The sequence below is a fragment of the Nerophis ophidion genome, unplaced genomic scaffold, assembly GCF_033978795.1.
Source record: "Nerophis ophidion isolate RoL-2023_Sa unplaced genomic scaffold, RoL_Noph_v1.0 HiC_scaffold_227, whole genome shotgun sequence".
In the NCBI taxonomy this organism is placed as follows: Eukaryota; Metazoa; Chordata; class Actinopteri; order Syngnathiformes; family Syngnathidae; genus Nerophis; species Nerophis ophidion.
Window position 1 is genome coordinate 17227 of NW_026907149.1, and position 17659 is coordinate 34885.

The 17659-nt window shown below is 40.4% G+C and overlaps 1 protein-coding gene across 1 annotated transcript in view; it reads right to left on the reverse strand.

The window, feature by feature from the left end:
- The window catches only part of LOC133547878 (glutamate receptor ionotropic, NMDA 2C-like), a gene marked incomplete at its 3' end in the record, with an annotated part of 32208 nt that extends 14763 nt beyond the window's left edge, over positions 1 to 17445 (reverse strand). Inside the window, exon 1 of the mRNA XM_061893353.1 lies at positions 16849 to 17445. The remainder of the gene's footprint in view (positions 1 to 16848) is intronic.
- Positions 17446 to 17659: the final 214 nt, after the last annotated feature.

A 17659-nucleotide genomic window follows, 5' to 3' on the forward strand; every position in this document is an offset into this window, starting at 1 on the left:
CAAAAACTTACGTGGTATAGACCGTATAACAAACAGCGTGGCAAGGCATAAAGGTAGATGAGGGACAGGTAGGTGCGTAGTCATGAGGGTCGGTAGAGTTCAAAGTTGCCAGGACGAGGACAGAAAAAGAATGGCTTAAATAGTGACTATGATGACGATTAGTAACAGGTGTGAGGGCTGAGGACAGGGGCGTGACTTGGAGACCAGGTGGGAACTAATGGGTTGGCATGGAGACGAAAACAAACCAGGAAGTGCAAAAACAGAACGGAATGTCCAAAAAACTAAACATAACTGTCACGGTTAGTTGGTGTTGATGAACCCCAAGATGCAGAGACGGAGGCAGGCGTAGGATATGAAAACATGATTTAATTAAAACTAAACAAGAACAAACAAAAAGCACGCACGTGGACGGAATAACAAACTAAGGGAGCTAGCACTGGAAGCTAGAAAACAAAAAGGAACTTTAGCATGGAAGCTAGTGGATAGCAAACAGAAAAACTGGAACTAATGGCTAACAAGAACAGCTTACCGCTACAACGACCAGGACAAAATGTAGCACGACAGGTAGTAGCTGTAACAAAACGACCCGACAGGTAGCGCGACAAGAGTGACATGTGGCAACGACGATACAAATGACTATACAATGATCCGGCAACTGACACGAGTCAAAGCAGGTACAAATAGGAGCGGGCTGATTGGCAACAGGTGTGGCCAGGTGCCAATCAGCCACAGCTGAGGAGGAACACAGCACTCAGGGAACAAGACAGGAAGCTGACAAAATAAGAGCTAGACAGGAACTAAAGACAGGAGATACTAAACACAGAGGAAACAGCCACAGGTGAACGGGCTAATTGGGAACAGGTGGGTGCCGTGATTGAGTGTGACGGCAGCTTCCATGAAATGCTCAGTCATTCGCAAACGAGGACGGGGCGAGGGTCACCCGAGCAAATTGCCCGAAAGTTTAAGTACAACGTTTCTCAACAAGGAATTTAGGGATTTCGCCATCTACGGTCCATGATATCATCAAAAGGTTCAGAGAATTTGGAATAATCACTGCAAGTAAGTGATGATATTACGGACCTTGGATGCATGCCTCAGGCGGTACTGCATCAAAAAAGCCACATCAGTGTGTAAAGGATATCACCACATGGGCTCAGGAACACTTCGGAAAACCACTGTCATTAATTACAGTTGGTCGCTACATCTGTAAGTGCAAGTTAAAACTCTACTATGCAAAGCGGAAGCCATTTATCAACAACACCCGGAAACGTCGCCGGCTTTCCTGGGCCCCGAGTGCATCTAAGACGGACTGACGCAAAGTGGAAACGTGTTCTGTGGTCTGATGAGTCCACATTTCAAATTGTTTTTTGAAAAAAGAACCATCCGGACTGTTATAGGCGCAAAGTGTAAAAGCCAGCATCTGTGATGGTATGGGGGTGTATTAGTGCCCAAGGCATGGATAACTTACACATCTGTGAAGGCACCATTAATGCTGAAAGGTACATACAGGTTTTGAAGCAACATATAGTGCCATCCAAGCAACGTTATCATGGACGCCCCTGCTTATTTCAGCAAGACAATGTCAAGCCACGGGTTACAACAGCGTGGTTTCATAGTAAATTAGTGCAGATACTAGACTGGCCTGCCTGTAGTCCAGACCTGTCTCTCATTGAAAATGTGTGACACGTTATGAAGCATAAAATACTGTATATTAGGTGTATACCTAAAAATTTTGCACACAAAAAAAACAGCTAGAATACTAGCATGTAACAGTTAGCACGGGTGAAACAAAACAAAATATTTGACCCGGAGGCCTATACCTGTAAAATTTTGCTAAAGTGCGCTAATGTTACCATGCTTTCATGCTACACATTACAATGTGTAGAGCAGCTAAGTTTACCAAGCCGAACTGCATGGCTCAAAATTAGCTTTTAGCCAGATAGCGTCGCCAAATATACAACTCTTAGGTGCATACCTGCCTGCCGATGAGCAAAACAAAAGTTGAAATGCTAACAGTTAGCACGCTAGCCGGCGAGAGTAAACAAAATATATACAACTTTTGGGTGTATACCTACAAATTAAGCAAAAAACAAAAAAAGCTACAATACTAGCATGCTAACTGTTAGCATGTTAACAGTTAGCATGGGTGAAACAAAACGAAATATTTGACTCGGAGGCCTATAACTGTAAAATTAGCTAAAGTGCATTAGAAGTGTGACGACTGTTAGGTGCATACCTATCTACAAATGAGCAAAACAAAAGCTGAAATGTTAACAGTTAGCATGCTAGCCGGAGAGAGTTAACAAAATCTACACGACTCTTTGGTGTATACATACAAATTAAGCAAAAAAAAAAAACAGCTAGAATACTAGCATGCTAACTGTTAGCATGTTAACAGTTAGCATGAGTGAAACAAAACAAAATATTCGATCCTGAGGCCTACACCTGTAAAATTCGCTAAAGTGCCCTAACGTTAGCATTACAAAGCCGAACTGCATTGCTCACAATTAGCTTTTAGCCAGATAGCGTCGCCAAATATACGACTCTTGGGTGCAAACCAACCTGCTAATGAGCAAAACAAAAGCTGAAATGCTAACAGTTAGCACGCTAGCGGGAGAGAGTTTAACAAAATATATACGACTTCTCGGTGTATACCTAAAAATTTGTCAAACTTGAACTATGAGGTGGTTTGTTTTTCCGAGGCAAAGGAAAGTTGGCACGAGCAAGACGTGAATGTAAGTACATATTTATTTCTTAACACTATAATTAGAAAAGGCAAAAAAAAAGGCGCGCACAATGGCGGAGAACAAAACTTGGCAGTACAACAAAAACTAGCACTATGGCATGACTATGAACAAAAAAACAAAACTCAATAACAGTGACATAAAAAAAAAAGAATTACATGGCATGGGAAGGAAGGAAACTATGGGCAGTGTGGGTAACAGGCATGGCATGAAGGGAGTTGAAGTAAAGTCGCCAGGCTGACCACCTGGCAACTACAGGTTTAAATAATACAGGTGGTTAGTGCAAACAGGTGTGAGACATGAGGGCAGGGGCGTGACATGAGGACCAGGTGAAAACTAATGAGTTGCTATGGTAACAAAACAAACCAGGAAGTGCGAAAACAGGAACTGATTGTCCAAAAAACTAAACCGAACATGACCAAAACAAAACATGATCCCATAGACGTGACAAAATTAAGCAAAAAAAAAAAAACAGCTGGAACACTAGCATGCTAACTGCTAGCATGTTAACAGTTAGCATGGGTGAAACAAAAATAAATATTCGACCCTGAGGCCTATACCTGTAAAATTTGCTAAAGTGCGCTAACGTTAGTATGACAAAGCTGAACTGCATTCGCTCAGAATTAACTTTTAGCCAGATAGCGTCGCCAAATATACGACTCTTAGCTGCAAACCAACGTGCCAATGAGCAAAACAAAAGCTGAAATGGTAACAGTTAGCACACTAGCCGTAGAGAGTTAAATAAAATATATACGACTCTTGGGTGTATACCTACAAATTAAGCAAAAAAAATAAAAAACTACAACAGTAGCATGCTAACTGTTAGCATGTTAACAGTTAGCATGGGTGAAACAAAACAAAATATTCGACCCTGAGGCCTATACCTGTAAAATGTGCTAAAGTGCGCACGAAGTGTGACGACTCGTAGGTGCATACCTGCCTGCAAATGAGCAAAACAGAAGCTAAAATGCTAACATGCTAACTGATATTACCCAAAAAATATTTCAGTTTGATGCTGGTGATGAAATCATAAAAAACGTGAAATCAAATCAACGATGAGCACAAAGATGTCGAAAGGATCAAGTGTTGCTTTAACAGTTTAATCCCTGCAGATTACCACTTTGTGTGTGTGTGTGTGTGTGTGTGTGTGTGTGTGTGTGTGTGTGTGTGTGTGTGTGTGTGTGTGTGTGTGTGTGTGTGTGCGTGCGTGCGTGCGTGCGTGCGTGCGTGCGTGTGTGTGTGTGTGTGTGTGTAACATTGAGAGATTATGGTGGATAAAGAATTAGATGTGTATCAAATGTGACACAAACAAATGTGATGAACTTTTGCAACAATTGTGTGAATTAAATCAAACAAACAAAAAATTATTTAATTGATTATTTATTTTTTTTATGTCGTAGTTTTGTTGCGACAACCTGTTGCAAAAACTACACACAAATGCAGTACTAAACTATGCCAAATAACAACACAAGTACTGGAAACTCCACTACACAGTAGTACTGCGAAATACTGTACATTGTACACGACAAAGGGTATACACTACACAATACTGTACATTGTACACACAAAGTACTGGATACTACACTACACAATAATGTACATTATACACAACAAAATACTGGACACTACACTACACAATACTGTCAATTATACACAACAATGTACAGGAAACTACACTACACAGTAGTACTGCAAAATACTGTACATTATACATGACAAAGTACTGGACACTTCACTACACAACACCGTATATTACACACTACAATGTACTGGAAACTACACTACACAGTAGTACTTGAAAATATTGTACTTTATACACGACAAAGTACGAGACACTACATTACACAATACTGTACATTATACTCAACAAAATACTGGACACTACACTACACAATACTGTACATTATACACGACAAAGTACTGGACACTACACTACACAATACTGTACATTATACACAACAATGAACTGGAAACTACACTACACAGTAATACTGCAAAATAGTGTAAATTATACACAACAAAGTACTGGACACTACAATACTGTACATTATACACAACAAAATACTGGATACTACACTACACAATACTGTACATTATACACGACAAAGTACTGGAAACTACACTACACAGTAGTACTGCAAAATACTGTACATTATACACAACAAAGTACTGGACACTACACTACACAATACTGTACATTATACACAACAAAGTACTGGACACTACACTACACAATACTGTACTTTATACACAACAAAGTACTGGACACTACACTACACAATACTGTAAATTATACACAACAATGAACTGGAAACTACACTACACAGTAGTACTGCAAAATAGTGTAAATTATACACGAGAAAGTACTGGACACAACAATACACAATACTGTACATTATACACAACAAAGTACTGGACACTAAACTACACAATACTGTACATTATACACAACAAAGTACTGGACACTAAACTACACTATACTGTACATTATACACAACAATGTACTAGAAACTACACTATACAGTAGTACTTAAAAATACTGTACATTATACGCAACAAAGTACTGGAAACTACACTACACAGTAGTACTGCAAAATAGTGTAAATTATACACGTTAAAGTACTGGACACTACACAATACTGTACATTATACACGACAAAGTACTGGACACTACACTACACAATACTGTACATTATACACTACAAAGTACTGGACACTACACTACACAATACTGTACATTATACACAACAAAGTACTGGACACTACACTACACAATACTGTACATTATGCACGACAATGTACTGGAAACTACACTACACAGTGGTACTGCAAAATACTGTACATTATACACGACAAAGTACTATACAATACTGTACTTTGCATTACTCTATTCTATATACACACAAATGCTGGGTCATTTTTTTCGACCCAAATGCTGGGTCAAGTCTGTTGGGTTAGATTTATGGGTTATTTCTAAAAAGTTGGGTAGATTTTGTGACCAAACCTGTAACCCAACTTGTAGTGTACTATATTACAGTACACTACACTACAGGTGTACTGTACAATACATGGTACTCTGTTGTACACTACACTATATTACAGTACACTACATGGTACTCCTTTGTAACCTACACTATATTACAGTACACTGTATTACAGTACACTACATGGTACTGTATGTACACTTCACTATATGAAAGTACACTACATGGTACTGTATGTACACTTCACTATATTACAGTACACTACATGGTACTCTCTTGTACACTACACTATATGACAGTACACTACATGGGACTCTCTTATACACTAGACTATATGACAGTACACTACATGGTACTCTCTAGTAAACTACACCGTATTACAGTACACTACATGGTACTGTCTTGTACACTACACTATATTACAGTACACTACATGGTACTCTCTTGTACACTACACTATGTTACAGTACACTACTTTGTACTCTCTTGTAAACTAAACTACATCACAGTACACTACAGCACAGCACACTGCAATACATACTATTGTATACTACACTACATAGTACTGTAAACAATTCTACACAGTACTGTACACTACTACACCGTACAACAGTACAACAGTACAATACACTACACTATACTAAAGTACACTACACAATACTGTACAATATAAGACACTATACTGTACATTAAAGTGCACAAAAAAGTACTATACAATACTACAGTACAACACACTACACTGCACTATACTAAAGTACACAAAAAACTTTACACTACACTATGCATTACTACAATACAGTACACTTTTGAAACTAAATTGCACAAAACGACATTACAATACACTACAACATACTACACTACAAAGTACTACACTATATTAAAATACCTATACGCTGAACAGTACTGAACAGTACACTACCCTATAAAGTACGGTACAATACACAATACTGCACAGTACACTAGACTACAAATTATATTACACTACACGGTACTGTACACTATACAATGCACTATTCTGCAGTACTTCAAAAACCTGACGGCACAAAAAAACTACACTACAAAGTACACTACACACACTATACCAAACTACAGAGTCCTGGACAGTACACTACATTATACTACAGTAGATTTCACTACAGCAGAGTACACTGCACTATACTACAGTACACCTCACTACAAGTACTGTACACAATACCTCAGCGAAATACAATACACAAAGTATTGCACACTACATGCCACTACAATAACTGTTCACTACACGGTACTGCACAGTACACTACACTATACTACAGTAAAGCACACTACAGCACAGTACACTACACTATACTACAGTCCACCTCACTACAAATACTGTACCCAATACCTCAGCAAAATACAATACACAAAGTATTGCACACTACATACCACTACAATAACTGTACACTACACAGTACTGCACAGTACACTACACTATACTACAGTAGAGTACACTACAGCACAGTACATAACACTATACTACAGTCCACCTCTCTACAAGTACTGTACGCAATACCTCAGCAAAATACAATACACAAAGTATTGCACACTACATGCCACTACAATAACTGTTCACTACACAGTACTGCACAGTACACTACACTATACTACAGTAGAGTACACTACAGCACAGTACACTACACCATACTACAGTCCACCTCAATACAAGTACTGTACACAATACCTCAGCAAAATACAATACACAAAGTATTGCACACTACATGCCACTACAATAACTGTTCACTACACAGTACACTACACTATACTACAGTAGAGTACACTACAGCACAGTACACTACACCATACTTCAGTCCACCTCAATACAAGTACTGTACACAATACCTCAGCAAAATACAATACACAAAGTATTGCACACTACATGCCACTACAATAACTGTACACTACACAGTACTGCACAGTACACTACACTATACTACAGTAGAGTACACTACAGCACAGTACACTACACCATACTTCAGTCCACCTCAATACAAGTACTGTACACAATACCTCAGCAAAATACAATACACAAAGTATTGCACACTACATGCCACTACAATAACTGTACACTACACAGTACTGCACAGTACACTACATTATACTACAGTAGAGTACACTACAGCACAATACACTACACCATACTACAGTCCACCTCAATACAAGTACTGTACACAATACCTCAGCAAAATACAATACACAAAGTATTGCACACTACATGCCACTACAATAACTGTACACTACACAGTACTGCACAGTACACTACACTATACTACAGTAGAGTACACTACAGCACAGTACATAACACTATACTACAGTCCACCTCTCTACAAGTACTGTACGCAATACCTCAGCAAAATACAATACACAAAGTATTGCACACTACATGCCACTACAATAACTGTTCACTACACAGTACTGCACAGTACACTACACTATACTACAGTAGAGTACACTACAGCACAGTACACTACACCATACTACAGTCCACCTCAATACAAGTACTGTACACAATACCTCAGCAAAATACAATACACAAAGTATTGCACACTACATGCCACTACAATAACTGTTCACTACACAGTACACTACACTATACTACAGTAGAGTACACTACAGCACAGTACACTACACCATACTTCAGTCCACCTCAATACAAGTACTGTACACAATACCTCAGCAAAATACAATACACAAAGTATTGCACACTACATGCCACTACAATAACTGTACACTACACAGTACTGCACAGTATACTACACTATACTACAGTAGAGTACACTACAGCACAGTACACTACACCATACTACAGTCCACCTCAATACAAGTACTGTACACAATACCTCAGCAAAATACAATACACAAAGTATTGCACACTACATGCCACTACAATAACTGTACACTACACAGTACAGCACAGTACACTACACTATACTACAGTAGAGTACACTACAGCACAGTACACTGCACTATACTACAGTCCACCTCACTACAAGTACTGTACAGAATACCTCAGCAAAATACAATACACAAAGTATTGCACACTACATGCCACTACAATAACTGTACACTACACAGTACTGCACAGTACACTACACTATACTACAGTAGAGTACACTACAGTACTTCAAAGCCCCGGCAGACCTCTAAATCACAAAACAATACGAGTACACTACACTGACCAACGTTAAGCTACAGTAGCGTAGTACGCCCAAGTATTCATCAAAAACGAGTACTATTAAATCTTCTTGTCCACCGTAACATTGCGTGCAGTTTGAACGGTCACACTGTGTTTGAACACCGGGAAAATAAAACACCATACTAGAATCAAGCTTCCACAGTTTGAGTACAGTACACAGCAGTCCGGGGTAGAGTACACAGTAGGTAGTACAGTAGAGAGCACGGTAGTGACAGACTGTTAAGCCGGAGTCCTCACGCTGGGAGGAAACCAGCCGGGGATGGGCTTGACGGGATGAGCACCGCCATCAATATCATCATCATCATCATCCTCACCATCATCCTCATCATTACAGTCGCCAGAGACTTATTAACATGTGCGACCCGAACGCCACCTTTTGCTTTTTGATTGCATTAATTAGGCCGTCTGAATTAGCGCCGCGCTAATCTCCCACCCGTCATCAACACCGCTCGACAGTCGCCGCCAACTCTCCCCGGCCACAAATCCCCCCCGGGGATGAGGAAAGTGTTCATGAATCAAGAGAAAACATGACGTGTTGGAAACGCAGTACACGGGGCGGCCAGCGGAGGCAGCACTGGTCACATGATCACGTGACGGCGCGCAACTCTTGCCTTTCCCAAAGCACACAATAGGATAATAATAATAGATTTTATTTGTAAAAATCACTATGCATTGAGTAAACAACCTCAAAGCGCTAGAGTGTATTAAAAAAATAAAATTAAAATAAAAAGATAATAAAAATAAAAACTAGAACAGCCTAATATGTGACGACTACGGGGCATCGTGATGCGGGTGGTGCTCTTCCTAGATGCAGATCGGGCTCGGACACAGCGTGAGGTAAGAAGTAATGATTTAATCAACAAATAAAAACTGACTTAGTCAAAACCAACAGAACTAGCATGGGAGCTAGAAAAGAACCAAAAGCGCTAGCATGGGAGCTGGAGAAGAACCAAAAGCGCTAGCATGGGAGCTAGAGAAATAACAGACAAAAACTTGCACGAGGCACAAAAGGGAAAACAAAACTACTAGCGTAGGAGCTGGAGGAACAACAAGCTTAGGGTGGAAACAAGCAAGTCCAAAATAGTTTTTACCGAGAGTAGGGAATCCACGTAGTCAATAATTGCATGTAGCAAAACTTAACGAGGCGAAGACGAGTAAAGGAAAAACGCAGGCTTGAATACTGAAGTAAACAATTACCACAGGTGCGTGTCAAAAGCAGAGCAGCTGGAACAAATGTGAAACCATGGTAACAAGATAAATAAGGAAGTGCACAAACAAACTCAGAACCGGAAGAGTTCAAAACAGTCAGAAAACACAAAAGGACTCAAAAACCAAAATAAGAATGTGATCCGGGAAGCGGATCACAACACTCATACCTAGAACTAGTATGCATATACAGTATCTAAAAAAAAAAAAAAAAGGCTTGTTTTTTAAAAAAAGAAGGGTTTTTAAGCCTTTATTAAAAGCATCCACAGTCTGTGGTGCCCTCAGGTGCTCAGGGAGAGCGTTCCACAGGCTGGGAGCATTTCTCGTAGCCTTTTCCTCAGAGGTTGGAGGAGGTAGAGGGGGTGGCATTTCCATGGAGGCACTGGTGGGTTAGTGGGGAGACTTTGTATTCAATCCGGAGTGGAAGAGGATTGAATACAATGGATGAGAATTGGTCAAAATGTCACCAGGGCTATTATTTTTCAGGAGAATACACCAATTCGCTCTTTGACCCTGCGAGCCGGTTAGATTTGACATGTCTCAAAAAGGTTGCACACTCGGTACACACCTTTAGGGCACTGTTTTTCAACCTTTTTTGAGCCAAGAGGTTTTTTTACCGTTTTTTTCCTGTGTGTAGTGTTTTGGTTCTCCTATTTTGGTGGCTTTTTTTTGGTATTTTCCTGTAGCAGTTTCTTGTCTTCCTTTGAGCGATATTTCCCGCATCTACTTTATTTTAGCAATCAAGAATAATTTTATTTGATTTTATCCTTTGCAGGGACCTTGTTGATTGTCATGTTCGGATGTACTTTGTGGACGCCATCTTTGCTCCACAGTAAGTCTTTGCTGTCGTCCAGCATTCTGTTTTTGTTTACTTTGCAGCCAGTTCAGTTTTGATATTGTTCTGCATAGCCTTCCTTAAGCTTCAATGCCTTTTCTTAGGGGCACTCACCTTTTGTTTTAGACACCTTTTTACCTGCACCCTGCCTCCCGCTACTTCTGACATCTACAAAACAAATAGCTACCGGCGGCCACCTACTGATATGGAAGAGTATTACACGGTTACTCTGCCGAACTCAACAACACATCATTTGCAAACTATAATTACTGGTTTGCAAAAAACTTTTTTTACCGAAATAGGTGAAATTAGATAATCTCCCACGGCACACCAGACTGTATTCTCAAGGTGTGCCGCCGCACAGTGGTTGAAAAACACTGCTTTAGGGGACTGATCGGAACAGGTGTGTACAATTTAAGCGAAAGTGACTAAAATGCAAATAATACCGTAAATTCCGAACACATTTACGTGGAAAACTGAAAAAAGCGCCGGGGATGCCGTGCCGGCACAAAGATGAATTAGTGAAGGCTTATACTGTGTGAATCAATAAAGTTTGTCTAAGTGTGGCTCGTGCAGCCCTTTGAGACACTCGTGATTTAGGGCTGTATGAGTAAACATTGATTGATTGTAAGGAATATGTACTGTACTGTGCAATCTACTAATAAAAGTTTCAATCAATCAAAAAAAAATGTAAATTCCGGACTATAAGCCGCTATTTTTTTCTTTCACTTTGGACCCTGCGACTGATAAAACGGTGCGGCTAATGTATGGATTTTTTCTATGCTATTTTTTAAATTGTATTTATTTATTTTTTTTTTAAGAGTAGCAGCACATCAGAGTAGTTCTTTCGACTTCCTTCATTTTACCTTATTTTTGGTATTATTCTCAAACTTTCTTGCTTTTTTTCAATCACTTATTGTCAGAAAAATTGTATGTAAATTATCCCAAAAAAATTTCAGTTCTCTGAGTTCCCGATGAACGGATGAAAGCTGTCTTTTTTGCACCAAGCCAAAGGCTTAAAATTCCGCTGTGTACGATGGGAGGAGACAGAAGGGGTTATTTATTTTGATCCAAGCTCGAACCAGGACCAGTCCAAAGCCCGGGCCGTCTTTTTCCTTTGTGCTAATGTGACCGAAAACAATGGCTGTTTACATAACCCCCATTCCTTTAGAAACAGCTGTTATTATGTAAACAGGGAAAGTCCAAATAAAAAGAGCGTGCTGGGAGACTGTACAAGAATACAGCCCAGACGTTTCTCCTCAAATTGAGCCAAATGTAATTCTGTCTGTGTTTAATTCTTTGCTTCTTGTCTCGTTCAATAGATGTCATCAGTGTTTTAACCTGACATTTATCTTTTCCGTAAACTATTAATTATAGTTCTTGGGCGCTTTTGTGTGTTTTTGTTACATTTCTTTTTTCTTTTCGGACGGTTTTTGAGTTTGTTTACATACAGCAGGAACTGTTTGCGCTCTCCCTGCCAGCGCTCTGGACATTCCCGTGGAACTACGGAAAAAGCGCCGGGGATGACGTGCCGGCACAGAGATGAAGGAGTGAAGGTTTTATAGTGTCTGAATGAATAAAGTTTGTCTGGGTCTAAGTCGATAAACCACCAAATAAACCACAAATTATGGTTCTTGGGCGTTTTTGGGTGTTTTCGTTACTTTTCTTTTTCTTTTCGGACCGTTTTTGAGTTTGTTTAGACACGCCAGGAGCTGTTATTGACAGTGGTTTTCTGAATTGTTCCTGAGCCCATGTGGTGATATCCTTTACACACTGATGTTGCTTTTTGATGCAATTACCGCCTGAGGGATCGAAGGTCACAGGCATCCAATGTTAGTTTTTAGCCTTCCTGCTTACGTGCGGTGAATACTCCAGATTCTCTGAAACGTTCGATGATATAGAAATGTTGTTCTTAAACTATTTGCTCATGCATTTGTTCACAAAGTGGTGACCCTCGCCCCGTCCTTGTTTGTGAATGACTGAGTAGTTCCTAATGAGCCTGTTCACCTGTGAGATGTTCCACATAAGTGTTTGATGAGCATTCTTCAACTTTCTCAGTCTTTTTTGCCACTCGTGCCAACTTTTTGGAAACTGTTGCAGACATTAAATTCCAAATGAGCTAATATTTGCAAAAGCTAAGAAATGTTTTCAGTTTGAACGTTAAGTATCTTTTATTTGCAGTCTATTCAGTTGAATATTAGTTTAAAAGGATTTGCAAATCATTCTATTCTGTTTTTATTTACGATTTACACAACGTGCCAAATTCACTGGTTTTGTGTATTAGCATCATGCTAAAGCATTTTTGGAAAAGTAGGCCTTACTTTACTTACGTTGGAACATTTTTTTTTGAGTCAACCGCTTTGTTTGCCGTTGAAAACTGCCAACATCACCTCGAGGTAGTTTCTCTGAGTCGGCTCTCAGTGCTGCTGGAGTGATCGCTAAGTGCCGACGTGGACCAGCGGAATTTGGTCGTAGGTAAAAAATGTACCATATCCCTTCTTGAATGTTAAATATCAAAAATGTTGATTTTTATTACTAAATCATTTATATGTATTAAAACAGGAACACAAACAAAAGTGGTACTGTTGTGACGGTTATCCGGCATCGTGGTGCGGTTTCGTTCTCTCTATTATGCAGTCGGACTAGACACAGCGTGAAGGTACGAAATAATGATTTATTTTTACTACAAAACAGACTAAGAACAGAAAAACTGGTACTAGGAACAAAAAGGGCAAAACGAAAAGAACTAGCATGGGAGCTAGAAAGAACTAAAAGCGCTAGCATGTGAGCTAGGGAACAAACAAAGGATAGCGCGGAAGCTAGCAAGTACGAAAACAGTTCTTTACCACAATCGGGAATCAACGTCGTTTGGTAGAGTGGCCGTGCCAGCAACTTGAGGGTTGCAGGTTCGATTCCCGCTTCCGCCATCCTAGTCACTGCCGTTGTGTCCTTGGGCAAGACACTTTATCCACGTGCTCCCAGTGCCACCCACACTGGTTTAAATGTAACTTAGATATTGGGTTTCACTATGTAAAGCGCTTTGAGTAACTAGAGAAAAGCGCTATATAAATATAATTCACTTCACTTCACCTGTTGCATGGAACAGAAACTAGGATGCGAGAGTGAGTAAACGGAAAAGGCAGGCTTAAATAAGGAGAGTAATTACAAAGCAGGTGCGCGTAAAAAAACAAGAGGCAGGTGACACTAATGCGTAACTATCGCAACATAACAAAACAGGAAGTGCCACCAGGAGCTAAGGGAGTCAAATACCAACAGAAAACGATACAGATCATGACAACTGTTGAGTACCCGGTATCCATTCCCAAATACCGTATCAGACCGAATGTAAAAAGGAGCCATACCATTTCCTAACGTAGACCTTCCGCAAAGAGAGGTTTTTCCGTGCCTGAACGTTCGCATTAGTTCCTAAAACTCATGTACGCGACGACTACTTATCGCGGATTGTCCGCCTCCATCCATCCCCAGCGTACGCTCATCGCTCTTTCCCCAATAAAGTCTCGCAGCGAGGAATAAATCAGAGCCTGGCGCTGAAGAAAGAAGGGGAAGAAAAAAAAAAAAAAAAACAACGCTCTGAGCTTATTAAGACAACATGACGCCCGCCACACGCATTTATCACAATTAGCATTTAAGCGGCTGCTATGGTAACCCCGCCCTAGCGCCCTCGTGAAAGACTTGACAGCTTTACAGGAAATCGTTGGCGGATGGACGTCGAGATGATTGACATTGAAGACACACAATTGGCTTCCTGACACTCCAAATAAATTGACACTAAAAAGAATTCCATATATATATATATATATATATATATATATATATAAAAGTGGTGACCTTCGATCCCTCAGACGGCACTGTATCAAAAACCGACATCAATCTCTAAAGGATATCACCACATGGGCTCGGGAACACTTCAGTAAACCACTGTCACTAAATACAGTTTGCCGCTACATCTGTAAGTGCAAGTTAAAGCTCTACTATGCAAAGCGAAAGCCATTTATCAACAACATCCAGAAACGCCGCCGGCTCCACTGGGCCCGAGATCATCTAACATGGACTGATGCAAAGTGGAAAAGTGTTCTGTGGTCGGACAAATCCACATTTCAAATTGTTTTTGGAAATATCTGACATAGTGTCATCCAGACCGAAGGGGAAGTGAACCATCCAGACTGTTATTGACGCAAAGTTGAAAAGCCAGCATCTGTGATGGTATGGGGGTGCATTAGTGCCCAAGGCATGGGTAACTTACACATCTGTGAAGGCACCATTAATGCTGAAAGGTACATAGAGGTTTTGGAACAACATATGCTGCTGTCATTTTCATGGACGCCCCTGCTTATTTCAGCAAGACAATGCCAATTCACATTCAGCACGTGCTACACCAGCGTGGCTTCGTAAAAAAAAGAGTGTGGTTACTTTCCTGGCCCGCCTGCAGTCCAGACCTGTCTCCCATGGAAAATGTGTGGCTCCTTATGAAGCGTAAAATACGACAGCGGAGACCCCGGACTGTTGAACGACTGAAGCTCTACATAAAACAAGAATGGGAAAGAATTCCACTTTCAGAGCTTCAACAATTAGTTTCCTCAGTTCCCAAACGTTTATTGAGTGTTGTTAAAAGAAAAGGTGATGTTACACAGTGGTGAACATGCCCTTTCCCAACTACTTTGGCACGTGTTGCAGCCATGAAATTCTAAGTTAATTATTATTTGCAAGAAAAAAAATAAAGTTTATGAGTTTGAACATCAAATATCTTGTCTTTGTAATGCATTCAACTGAATATGGGTTGAAAAGGATTTGCAAATCATTGTATTCTGTTTATATTTACAGCTAACACAATTTCCCAACTCATATGGAAATGGGGTTTGTATGTATATGTGTGTATATATGTATATGTATGTTTATACATACATATGTGTATATACACATATGCATTTATATACACACATATATATTCACATATGTCTGTATATATATACATATACATATATACATATAAATATGTATGTATACATATGTATATATGTATGTATGTATGTATATGTATTATATACATACATACATATGTATATATATACATATGTATATGTATTATATACATACAGTACATACATATGTATATATATGTATATATACATGTGTGTGTCTATATATATAGATATTTACTGTGTTGGCCCTGCGATGAGGTGGCGACTTGTCCAGGGTGTACCCCGCCTTCCGCCCGATTGTAGCTGAGATAGGCGCCAGTGCCCCCCGCGACCCCGAACGGGAATAAGCGGCAGAAAATGTATGTATATATATATATATATATATAGACACACACATATATATATATATATACACATATGTATGTTTATTTACATATGTATATATATAAATATACATATGTATCCATACATACATATGTGTGTAGAGTTACATATTTCGGGAAAATATATGTGTCATGCTAAACTATGTTTCTTTTATTTTGTAGTTATTTTCCCAGCGTTACACATTTTGGGGGGAAAACGTTTTTAAATGTTGACAATGTTACATATTTCGTAAAGTAAACAAACCTTCTGCGAATCACAAGTTTTCAGCTTGTAACTTTAGGGACAAGCGGTAGGAAATAGATGGACGGATGGATGGAGGACTTCTTTCCTGTCAACATGAGTTTTTTTATTTTTATTTTTTTATTTTTTATTTTTTTTAGGTCTTCGCACAAATGAAAACGCATCAAAATGGCCGCCGCTTGTTACACATTTTTCATTTCGTAAAGTCAATTCTTAAACTAGTGTGTGCGTGTGCGTGTGCGTGTGCGTGTGCGCGTGCATGTGCGATGGATTAACGGTGTAGTGCGTGTGCGCGCGCGCTCACCTGCGCTTCCCACGGACATCCAGCGTTAGCCCCCCCGCCGCTCCATCCCGCCTCCCGAAGCCGCTGCGGTCACTTGTCGGAGCGGAGATCCTCCTCCGGCGTCCTCCTGCGCGCGCACCCCCACCGGGAAGACGCATGGAAGTCCCCTTGCCTTCCCGCGCTTTTACTCCCGGGTTCCGGCGGACGGGACGAGGGGAGTCAATGCGCGCCCCGCTAACACCTCCACCGCTCCACTTCCCCGCGGGTCCACCCCCATCCAGGTGCGGGTCACGTCCGCGGGAAGCGCGCTAAGTTCCCGCCTTCCACCTGCGCAGGTGTTGAACAGGCGAGGAGAGGAGGATGCGTGCGCAGCAGCTCCGTGTGGTCCAGATGTTGGAGGTCAGGGTGGAGAAGTGACAGCAGAACACTCGCAGCTTCTCATCCTGTTGAGTTCTTCTTCTTCTTCTTGTTTTTTTCCAAACAGAGTTGCTTCTTCTCACCTTGTCGTCCGTCCTCCGTGTGCGTGTGCGGCAGGATGGAACTCGTCTGAGGATTTAGTCTCCCTTCTTTCCTTCCTTCCTTCCTTCCTTCCCTCCTCGCTCGCTCACTTCAACTCCTCCTCCTCGCTGCGCTTCCTTTTCCTCGCGTTCACCTTTTTTCTCCTCTGCCGCCTTTTTAAACACCTTTGCTTCTCCGCCTCTGCTCTTGTGAACATCAACCTCCACGTCATGAAAGCATCAATATCAAAACATTCAAACCAACATCAAAACATTAACATTGAAACAGCAATATTAAAACGTTAATAATAAAACATTATTTAAAACACTATTAA